Source organism: Pogona vitticeps, chromosome 8, assembly GCF_051106095.1.
Source record: "Pogona vitticeps strain Pit_001003342236 chromosome 8, PviZW2.1, whole genome shotgun sequence".
Lineage (NCBI taxonomy): Eukaryota > Metazoa > Chordata > Lepidosauria > Squamata > Agamidae > Pogona > Pogona vitticeps.
The window spans coordinates 5,443,213-5,453,790 of NC_135790.1; the positions used below are offsets into that span (position 1 = coordinate 5,443,213).

At 42.4% G+C, this 10,578-nt stretch overlaps 1 long non-coding RNA gene across 1 annotated transcript; it reads left to right on the top strand.

Moving 5' to 3' along the window:
* The first annotated feature begins 93 nt into the window (after positions 1–93).
* LOC140701844 (uncharacterized) lies at positions 94–5,027 on the top strand. The gene is made up of 2 exons (XR_013538246.1): positions 94–237; positions 2,374–5,027. It is a non-coding gene; the product is annotated as an uncharacterized LOC140701844 (long non-coding RNA).
* The last annotated feature ends 5,551 nt before the right edge of the window (positions 5,028–10,578 follow it).

Sequence of the window (10,578 nt, forward strand, 5' to 3'; positions counted from 1 at the left end):
CATAGAGATGCTGGCCGGCAGTTGGAGAAAGATTCTGATGTTCTCTCTGTCTACTGGTGGAGTTTTAAAAGGGCTAGGAGAGGAACTTGGTGGGAAGGGCCTTCTGAACTAGACAGCTGTAGGATCATGTGAGTGCTTACAGCCAGAAAGATGAAAACGCACAGAGGACGAACACAGAATGAAAGGGAATGTCACAAAGAAAAGAGAAACAATTATCTCGTCTAATGCTAATGGGAAGTAAGTCTTCACCATTTGATTTTTCCAGTTCTTATTGCTCAAAAAGTGACAAAAGCAACGTGGCATATGTCTCACATTCTGTCTTTTCTTTTGTAGACAGTCCTGTATTTAGAAGTACCTATGCTCGAGTTTTTAAAACCTCACAGGCTGTAGGTATAACTGGGAAGGACCTCTCTAGGATGAGGTGATTGTGAATATATTCAGCACTAACCAATTGTTCCTGCTCGGCCTCCGAAGTAAAAAAAGAACCCTCCCTCTCTGCTCAGTGTTTTTTTCCCTCTCTAGAGTCTGTTTAGGTCTGTTGCTGAAAGCAATCATGTTAGAGAGTTTGCTGTTGATCTGTGAGTAAATGAAGTTCTCGATTTATCATGACAGTACATGTCAATATAGCCAGTAAATTAAACGTGTGTGGGGGGGGACATAAAGTATTGTTGGCTCCAAGGTGCTGCTTGTACATTTGAAAGTCAGCAATTATTTTTCTTCCCAGCTTCATTTTACTATTTATGGATTATTCCCTTAGTGTTTTGAACAGTTGTGATGAAATACTTGGGGTATATGAAATATAAAAGTCAGTTGTTGGACTCTTCTGTGCTCTTGTGAGTGCCTGGGAACACTCACAGGCAGAGATCAGTGTGCAGAGAGTTCATACCTTCAACTCATCTCCTGCTGTTGAACACTTCAAAGAAAGAACTGAGCAAGGAACAGATGCTTCCATGCCTGTCTTCATCAGAGGGCAAATCCAAGTAGCCCCACACAAGACCCTAACACCTTACCTGTAATTCTGTCATGAAAGGGGTCAGCCCTCTTCCATCCCCCAAAGTTATGCAGATTTGACTCTGAATATTTATTTAACCAGCAGGTTGTTAGTCTGTGGAACTCCTTGCCACGGGATGTGGTGATGGCATTTGGCCTAGATGCCTTTAAAAGTGGATTGGACAGTTTTCTGAAGGAAAAGTCGAAGGTTGCAAGCCACAATGGGGATGTATAATCTCCAAGCTTAAAAGGAAGGTACTTCAAAATGCCAGATGCAGGGGAGGGGTATCAGGAGACAGGTCTCTCATGGTCTCGTGTGCTTCCCAGAGGCATCTGGTGGGGTCACGGTGAGACACAGGAAGCTAGATGACATGGGCCCTTGGCCTGATCCAGCAGGGCTCTTCTTATGTTCTTATTTTCTAATAATGGCAGCAGGTCAGGAAACTGTCTTTTTTTTCCCTGACAGAACATGAAAGGGACTTAAGATGGCCCATTTACTTTTATAAAAAGGGATCAGAGAAACTGGTTAGCTAGCCTAGTGCATGTCTGAGGAGAAAAATGCTTTGCTCCACTGGGACTCAGCCTGACTCACAAGGACAACCTGGTTCCATTTGCTGTCCTATGAAGCTGTGCCAGGGGATACATTCTGTGAATGTATTAGTTAGTGCCTGCTCGGAAACAGGTTTAGGATGGATATGCAGGTTTCACATTTTCTCATCAAAATAATTTTCTATAAAGAATCTTTGTGATGCCATATAATGCACATTGTGCCAATCAATTATTGTGAACAATGGAAATTATTTGAGAACCAGGAAAGACTTTACCAATATCTGATATGGTATACAAGTACCCAGTGTGGTGTAGTGGATAGAGTGATGAATGAGAACTTAGGAGACCTCAGTTCCAATCCTCACTCAGCTATGGAAACTCACTGGGCATGGAATATGGAACCGGTAAAACCACCCTCTAAGTAGAGTGGGACCCCACAGATGCAGAAGTGTTGATGCTGTACATGGCATGATGTCTGGCTTCCTATAAATATGAATTCTGGAGGGGGGATTTCGTATTTTCAGCCAGCAGATAAGTGAATCAGCAGATACTGATCCTGTGGATAGGGAGGTCCTACTGTATTTCACTTACCTTAAAAACCCATTAGAGTCACTACACCTCAATTCTGACTTGAAAGCATATAACACACACAATGTAGTGAAACTGACCATTATGCCATGAACAATTTTTGAACAATCCTTGTGCCAGACTTTATGCCTTGAGAAGTTTAGAGGATTGCTTTCTTACCTTGGAGGGAAAAGCTTATCTTTTCATAATTCGCATGATATTGCATGTGGCCTAGTTCTCACATACTTCGCCATCATTTTACTGCAGTGACATCCATCGAGGCCTTCCATGTGTGGATGAAGTCATCACAGATGTAACTGCCCAGAGAAAAATTAGGTCCATAACTCTGTGGATTATGCAATGAGTGCTTCCTGGAAGGACAGATCCTGAAGCTGAGGCTCCAATACTTTGGCCATCTCATGAGAAGAGAAGACTCCCTGGAAAAGACCCTGATGTTGGGAGAGTGTGAAGGCAAGAGGAGAAGGGGACGACAGAGGACGAGATGGTTGCACAGTGTCATTGAAGCAACCAACATGAATTTGACCAAACCCCGGGAGACAGTGAAAGACAAGAGGGCTTGGCATGCTCTAGTCCAGGGGTCCCCAACCTTGGGCCTCCAGATGTTCTTAGACTTCAACTCCCAGAAATCCTGGCCAGCAGAGGTGGTGGTGAAGGCTTCTGGGAGTTGTAGTCCACGAACATCTGGAAGCCCAAGGTTGGGGACCACTGCTCTAGTCCATTGGGTCACAAAGAGTCGGACACGACTTAATGACTAAACAACAACAACGTTATGGATTATCACCTCAGATGCAAAGTTTTGCAAAAGAATCAATTCCCATATTTAGCTGCCCATCTTCAAAGGTACAGTAACTAAATATAAATAAAGCAAAGGTTGTATATGTGCACCTAAGCAAGCTCTGTCAGTCAAGCAAATATACTCACAATTGAGCTCATACCTGTGCTTCTTCCATCTCCCCTTTGGAAGGAGTCAAACATGGAAGGCCAATGGTCTCTGGATGTGCATTTCGGATTGGAACCACAGCCAACATTGTATCCAAATCTTCAAGAGTTTCCACCCTATAAAAACATGCCTAGCAAATTACTTTTTAAAAGCAAAAGCTGAGATTATCACCCAACCACTAAGAACCTCTGAGTCAGAACTAGCTAAGGGAAAATGGTTTTGTGGCTCCATACTGTGCGTTTTTGCTCTTAAGTAGATGTAAGCTGAAATTTAATCTTTTCTATAAATGCTGGTAAAAAGATATAAATGTGTGGCGTAACAGCAGAACAAATTCAAAAGTGTCTTGAGTATTTATTTAAAAATTCCACCTTGTGGCCTGTTAAGGGAAAGCTGAAAAATATCCTTTTCAGATTACAGCACTAGTGAGTGGATGAGGGTTTATACTTTAAATATTACACTCCCCTCTATACATTTTAAAGGATTTATGGAAATCCAGTATAGTCTAGGGCTCAGGAGACCTGGATTTGAATCCTTGCTCAGTTGCGAAAACTCATGGTGTAGCTCCAGAAAATTCACTCCTTAAATATCTAACTTATTCTGAAAGCCCTATTAGGTTCCAGCCTGACAGTACATTAGGCACATGGAAGAGAGAAAGAAAATGCTTGTAATGCAGATCTCTGAAGCCCAGCTTGTAGTTTCCATTTGTCAGCATTATATTCAACTGCCCAACACCATGAGAGCCCATAACTCTGTGGGTTATGCAATGCCTACATTCCCATAATGAGCCCTCCCTATAAGAATGGAAGAGACAGGGAAGCAGGCTGGAAAAAACAAATGTGACAAATGGAAACTTAAAGCCTTTACACTAGTTACCTCTCTTCCTCCCAGCTACATGCTCTGGCTTCTAATCCAGAATTTAGGAAAATTAGTTTTTTGGACTAGAAACTCCCTAAGCCTCTAAGTAGTATGGACATTGGCAATGCTGGATTGTGCACATTTATTATCTAAAAAGTAACAGTTCCAAAGTCGTACTTACCCAAGGGAAACACTTGTAGAAGTCCCTTCTTAAAAGGAGTTTGAACGGCAGACATTCTGTGCCACTCTAGCTCCACGCCAGCAATTTAGATCTTGGAGCAAAGCAGTAACAGCACCAGTCCCAGAAGTAGCTAGACAAGAGCTTACTCCCCCTGACAAGTTTATCTGGAGCAATGTGCTACCAAGAAGCAACAATTCTTTTTAAGAGGATGTGGAACTAATAAGCATAGTAATAGGGTGAGGGTAAAGATTTTATTAACAAGCCATAAAATAACATCACAATACTAATGTCCCTTATGCTATCAGGAAGGGTCCCTTATGCTATCAGGAAGGGTTGGCCCAAGAGGTGGCCTGCACACAACACCTTTATGTTTATCAATTTGAGCTGAGTTTGTTAAGTATCTTTCTATGGCATATTAATTGCATTTGCCTTGAATGACCTCTGTACCCTTCTCAGTGTCACATCATCCACATTACTGGGTGGTCTTGAGAAAACTGAGGCCGTTATGGAGAACAGATAATGAGCCTTAGTATTTGGAGAACACAGATCTAAATGACACCTGACCATTACAGATACTCGACCAGTGACGAGTCTTGGAATTTGTCAAGATTTGGGGTAAGTGGGAGATGGTTCCGAGACAAGTCTGTCTTTCAGGTTGACAGCAAAGAGACTCACAGAGATGATAGATTCCTTCACCAGCAGCATATTTACAGACTATGTACAACTGAACTATGGACATCAGTCAACAGACTCAGTAACACACTTACAGTAAATAAAATGGGTAACACTTTGTGCAGCAACTCTTTAACACAATACTCCACACAGCACCATAGTGTGCAGCACTTATATAGTGTGAATAGCCACATCAGCTGATGTCTTCACCCAGACATTACATCATATCCAATACACATTTCAAGGATTGCATCAGCTTCATGTGCTCATTCTTTGGCTACACACCTGTTTTAAGATGGATGCCTATTAACAAACTAAGTACTAAGAGTAAATTCTCTATTATGGGTCATAATATCCTGATAGAATTCTGGCCAGGCTCATATGAAAGTAAAAAATGACTAATTTTTATCATCTCAAATAATTAGAAATTCTAGAAACTAATAGCAAACAGAAATATTAAGTGACTGCTTAAGGAATCTAGGCCAGGAAAGGAGATTTAGACCCACCAAGACCAATTGCTCATTGCTGTTATAAATATATCTTCAGCATTTCCATTGCCAACCAAATGTTTTGAGGCTATTTCCTCTAGTCCAGGCAGAACCCTCCAATGCCCTGTTACAAGTTTATTTCGCCTCTGAATGTAAATATGCTTCACTTATACAGCAATGACAAGAGTGATACATTTTCCTCTTTTCTACTTGCTTCTTTAAAATGGGAATCCTGAACGCTGATGTCTGGGGGCAGTCTTAATGCTTCGGAAGGTTACAGCAGAGAAATGGGCCTGTACTAGAGGCGATACCTGAAGCTACCGACAGATACTTTTATACAAATCATGACAGAGATTAGAAAAGATATCTGTAAAATATTAAAGGAAAATTTCCCTCAGTGCCCAGAACTGTACTCCAAGCACAGCAGAAGGTATTTTAAAGAAATTCGAGCAGACATGCTGAATCTCTTTGACCTGAGTGTAAGCATAACACGTAATATTTCTGGCAGCAGAACTGCTGCTGTAACAGCCAGCCAGCAGTACAGATTTCCCATAAGGGGTTTCCCTCTCCTGCTTAACCTGCCAGAGTTTAGACTTCAGGATTTTATCTGCACCATTTGCTAATGCGCAGCTAATGTTCATGCTGGATTAAGCATGAACAATGTCATGGGCTGCAGAAGAGCCAGGCTGATCTGTCATAAACTTTAGAAGAGAAAAGATGAATGGCTTTTTTTCAAATACTGTGTTTTAAGATATATTAGTAGGCACCAAATGATGGAGTAAACTCCCCCTTCACTGCTCTCACATGCATCAGATTGACTTACTGCTTTGTTAAAGAACAAAAGAGAGCCGAGCATGCTGGGGAGATTAAAGTGGAGGTAGCCTCCAGGCTTTGTTAGTCTAAATCTCCCAGATCCCACATCTTGAGGTTAGTGTTCTTCAAACACTAGGTGCAGCAAACTCTTAAAGTGAGCTTGGGCTACTCAGCATCCATCCTCCCATGGTTAGATTAGGCATCCTTCAGTATCAAGAGACTATGGTAACGTGCTCTGAATAGAAGACTTGGAACAGACTCTAACGTGTAACTGAGAAGGCCAATTCAAGAGTGACAATCCCTTCCACACTGAAGATAAATCCAATCTGTCCCCTGTCCAGCTCCCTGGTTTTGCTGGTTTCGGGACAGCCTCTTTGCCTCGGCCTGCTGGACAAGTGCCTCTTCAAATTGGGAGAGGCCGTGATGCAATGCCTGCCTCCAGGCTGAACACTCGGATGTCAAGGTTTCCCATCTGTTGAGGTCCATTCCTAAGGCCTTCAGATCCTGCTTGCAGATATCCTTGTAACATGGTTATTGTGAGGATCAACCGGAGGAGCTGGGAAATGGTGTGAGCAGCCGTGAGCTCTTTACGGGCAGAGCCGGAACATAAGCAAAACCCATAAATAAATAGAAAATGCACCCTTAAATCTCTGCTATTTGAGTTTAGAACGATTTAATTATCCATGTAAGAGTAATACTTATTTTGGGTAGCCAGCTTTTGTTCACATTTAATGGCTGCTAGTCAACATTAAGGGATTAGCCCTTTCTGTAATTTAAAAATCATCCCTGTTTTAATATCAGTTGGGCACAACAGGATTTTTGCATATTATCCCCCAGATAAGAGATGAGCAATTTATTCCAAAGAAAGAAAGAGTAGTCAGTAGGGTGCAGTGGTGAGGAGTGCGTCAGACTGGAGCTTTTGAGATTTAAGTTCTTATCTTCACCGAGCCATGAAATTCACTGGGTGAGCATAGGGCCATTCAAGCTGACCTACTTTACAGGACTGTAATGAAGACAAAAACAGAGAAGAGGGAAGCCACATGTGCAGCTTTGAGCTTACTGGACAAAAAGTGAGATATAAAACTAACCAAGAAATAAATAATAACAACATGCTAGAAATACAATTTATTCTCACTCGTGCACTATTTAAATTAAAGAGGCTTAAAGTTCAGGGTTGATCCACATTTTGGAGTGCATTGTTCATTTACTACTGGGGGGAAAGCCATATACTGCCATGGCTGGCTTCCATTCTTGAGCCAGAAATGGTGGTAGATAGACATGAATGCCTTACTGTATATCTGCATGCCTCACTGTAGTAGTGATGCACTAGCGTCCCATAAGAGGGAGCTGTTGTCTTGCTCTCTGGTGCGCTTAGAACCACGGGTGTGACTGGCCAAAGGAAGGTAGTGACATTTCCTGCTGTAGTGGGTAGTAGTGGGTCAAAACCAACATTACCACAAAACCATCACTGGACTCAAAGATCCCTTAAGTGGTTGAATTGGTTTGCTTGTTCTAGAAAGAGATTTCTCAGCTCCACAACTGGCACATTATCTTCTTTAGCAATCAGGCACTGCGAGATAATAGTGAGATATATTTGCTGTTAGCTCAGTGGTTTAGATAGCTGGGTTGGGAGTTTGATTCACCACTGTGCCTCCATGGCAGGGACTGGACTTGATGATACATAGGGTCTTCTCTTCCAGCTCTGCAGTTCTCAGATGAAGATTATCTCCTCTGAATCCTGCCTTTGTGAGCATTTTAAACAAACGTTTAGGAAAAAGTGCTAGTAAAGAATATGGCATCACACAAACCTGTCATTCAATTATCTTGATACCTATATGGTAAAAGACATAAACGGGTATGTATTTGGAGATGATTTCAGTATGTTCTTCCAAGGATCAATGTAACTGATACATGCAAACCAAGTTTCATAAAAATTGTTTTGGTTCTAGTGAGTTTGTTTTGTTTGTTCAGTCGTTTAGTCATGTCCGACTCTTCGTGACCCCATGGACCAGAGCACGCCAGGCCCTCCTGTCTTCCACCGCCTCCCGGAGTTCAGTCAAATTCATGTTGGTTGCTTCGATGACACTGTCCAACCATCTCATCCTCGGTCGTCCCCTTCTCCTCTTGCCTTCACACTTTCCCAACATCAAAGTCTTTTCCAAGGAGTCTTCTCTTCTCATGAGATGGCCAAAGTACTGGAGCCTCAGCTTCAGGATCTGTCCTTCCAATGAGCACTCAGGGTTGATTTCCTTTAGAATTGATAGGTTTGTTCTCTTTGCAGTCCAGGGAACTCTCAAGAGTCTCCTCCAGCACCACAATTCAAAGGCATCAATTCTTCGGCGGTCAGCTTTCTTTATGGTCCAGCTCTCACTTCCATACAACACTACAGGAAAAACCATAGCTTTGACTATTCGGACTTTTGTTGGCAAGGTGATGTCTCTGCTTTTTAAGATGCTGTCAAGGTTTGTCATTGCTTTCCTCCCAAGAAGCAGGTGTCTTTTAATTTTGGGGCTGCTGTCTCCATCTGCAGTGATCATGGAGCCCAAGAAAGTAAAATCTGTCACTGCCTCCATATCTTCCCCTTCTATTTCCCAGGAGGTGATGGGAACAGTGGCCATGATCTTAGTTTTTTTGATGTTGAGTTTCAGACCGTTTTTTGCACTCTCGTCTTTCACCCTCATTACAAGGTTCCTTAGTTCCTCCTCACTTTCCGCCATCAGAGTGGTATCATCTGCATATCGGAGGTTGAGTACATAACCTTTATATTTCTTTCCTCAAATGTAATTGCCACCCTGTAGAGAACCAATGAGCTAGGATACATTTGGAAAACCTATTTTCCCATTGGCAGCCCCCACTGGATAAGTCTATCCAAAACTTGGATTTTTTTAAAAAAAAATATTTATTTTTAGACAAACATTCCCAGAAGCTTCCACGAACATATCAGTGACCCAGGGAGATGTGGCCAGGAGATGTTGGGATCTGTCAACAAAAAAGTAATTTTTGCAAGCTCTGATGTTTTCAGAGCCTCATTGCATAGTGGTTAAACTGCAGTGCTGCAGCCAAGACTCTGCTCATGATACAAATTCACTCATGATTGGCTCAGATAGCCGGCTCAAGGTTGACTAAGCCTTCCATCCTTCCAAGGTCAGTAAAAGAAGTACCCAGCTGGGGGGTGGGTGGGAATGTGTAGCCTGCATAATTATGTTGTAAACAGCCCAGAGAGAGTTTTAAGGACTATAGGGTGGTATATAAGTAGCACACTTTGCATTGCCCCACAATGGCTAGCCAGAACAAGGTGCAGAGGCCCATGGACTGGGTATGCAAATAACAGCCCTTTCCTACTGTTGTTCCTTGGGACATGGTGGTTGTGATCCAGGAGGTGGTGGTACGGTCACCCATATGACCAGTAGCCACTAATAGGCCTGTCCTGTTAATTTGCTGCATTTGCTTTTAAAATAATCAAGCTAACAGTTATCGCCATACACTGTGACAGTTTTTAAGCATTATATGAAGATCCCGTAAATTCATTAAAGTGAAAAGGAAACCTGACAATTTGTTCTTCCTCAGACTGAGGAGGTGAGAGTATGTACCAAAGTCAGCCAAACTGATCACTTGTTTTTTGAAAAAGAAAAAAAAGAAATCCATAGTTAGGCCATACTTGTATGACAACCAGCCAGCACAGCAGAAAAGAAAGCTTGCATAATCCTTGGTTGGTCTTAATAATAGTATTGCCTAACTGTGGATTTTGGATTCCTTCACAGCATTTCTGGATTTCACATGGGGAGAGATTTTAATCCAGCTTTCTCAGCGCCCGTTCTAATCCCCACTACTTTGTAACTCTGTCAGGGATCAGATCACATTAAAGCAATCAGGGGCACAGGTAAAAAGCAAGACAAGCTGCCCCGGCTGGAATCCCCTCTTCCCTTGCATCCGGTCACCTGAGGTCGGGGCGCCTCAAACCGGCACTGACTGACAGCAGAGAAGCGGAGTGCAGACCATGCCTAGCAATCACATGCTAGGCGGCTCTTTTTATTATGGTCACCTGACTGCTATGGTATGCATAGACACATTCCCCAAAATGATCACACAGCAAAGTCTGTGGGAGGGTGACCTTGGAATCTTGACTAGCCTGGAGTTGCAGCAACAGTACACAGAAGCTGCTGCAGCTTCCGTCACAGCAACGCTTCAGAGTTTCTGCAATGCCCCTACAGGAATTACATAAGACAAGTGATAAGACCTGCCCAGAGAATCCGGCACCTTGTGACTCCTTGTTCCCGGGCAACTTTTATACAGCTGCAAAAGATTTTTGACAAACCAAATGGAGAGGATTCTAATTTAGGAATAATGCTTTCATTTGACCTATATATAATATAATTCTTCCAAAAAAAAAAAAAAAACCCACCCTCCAATTTATGTATGTGGGATGTTGTGCTTCTGTATTCACTATTCAAAATGCCAGGAAATGGCCAAATATTGTTGCATAATATTGTGCCTGCATTGCC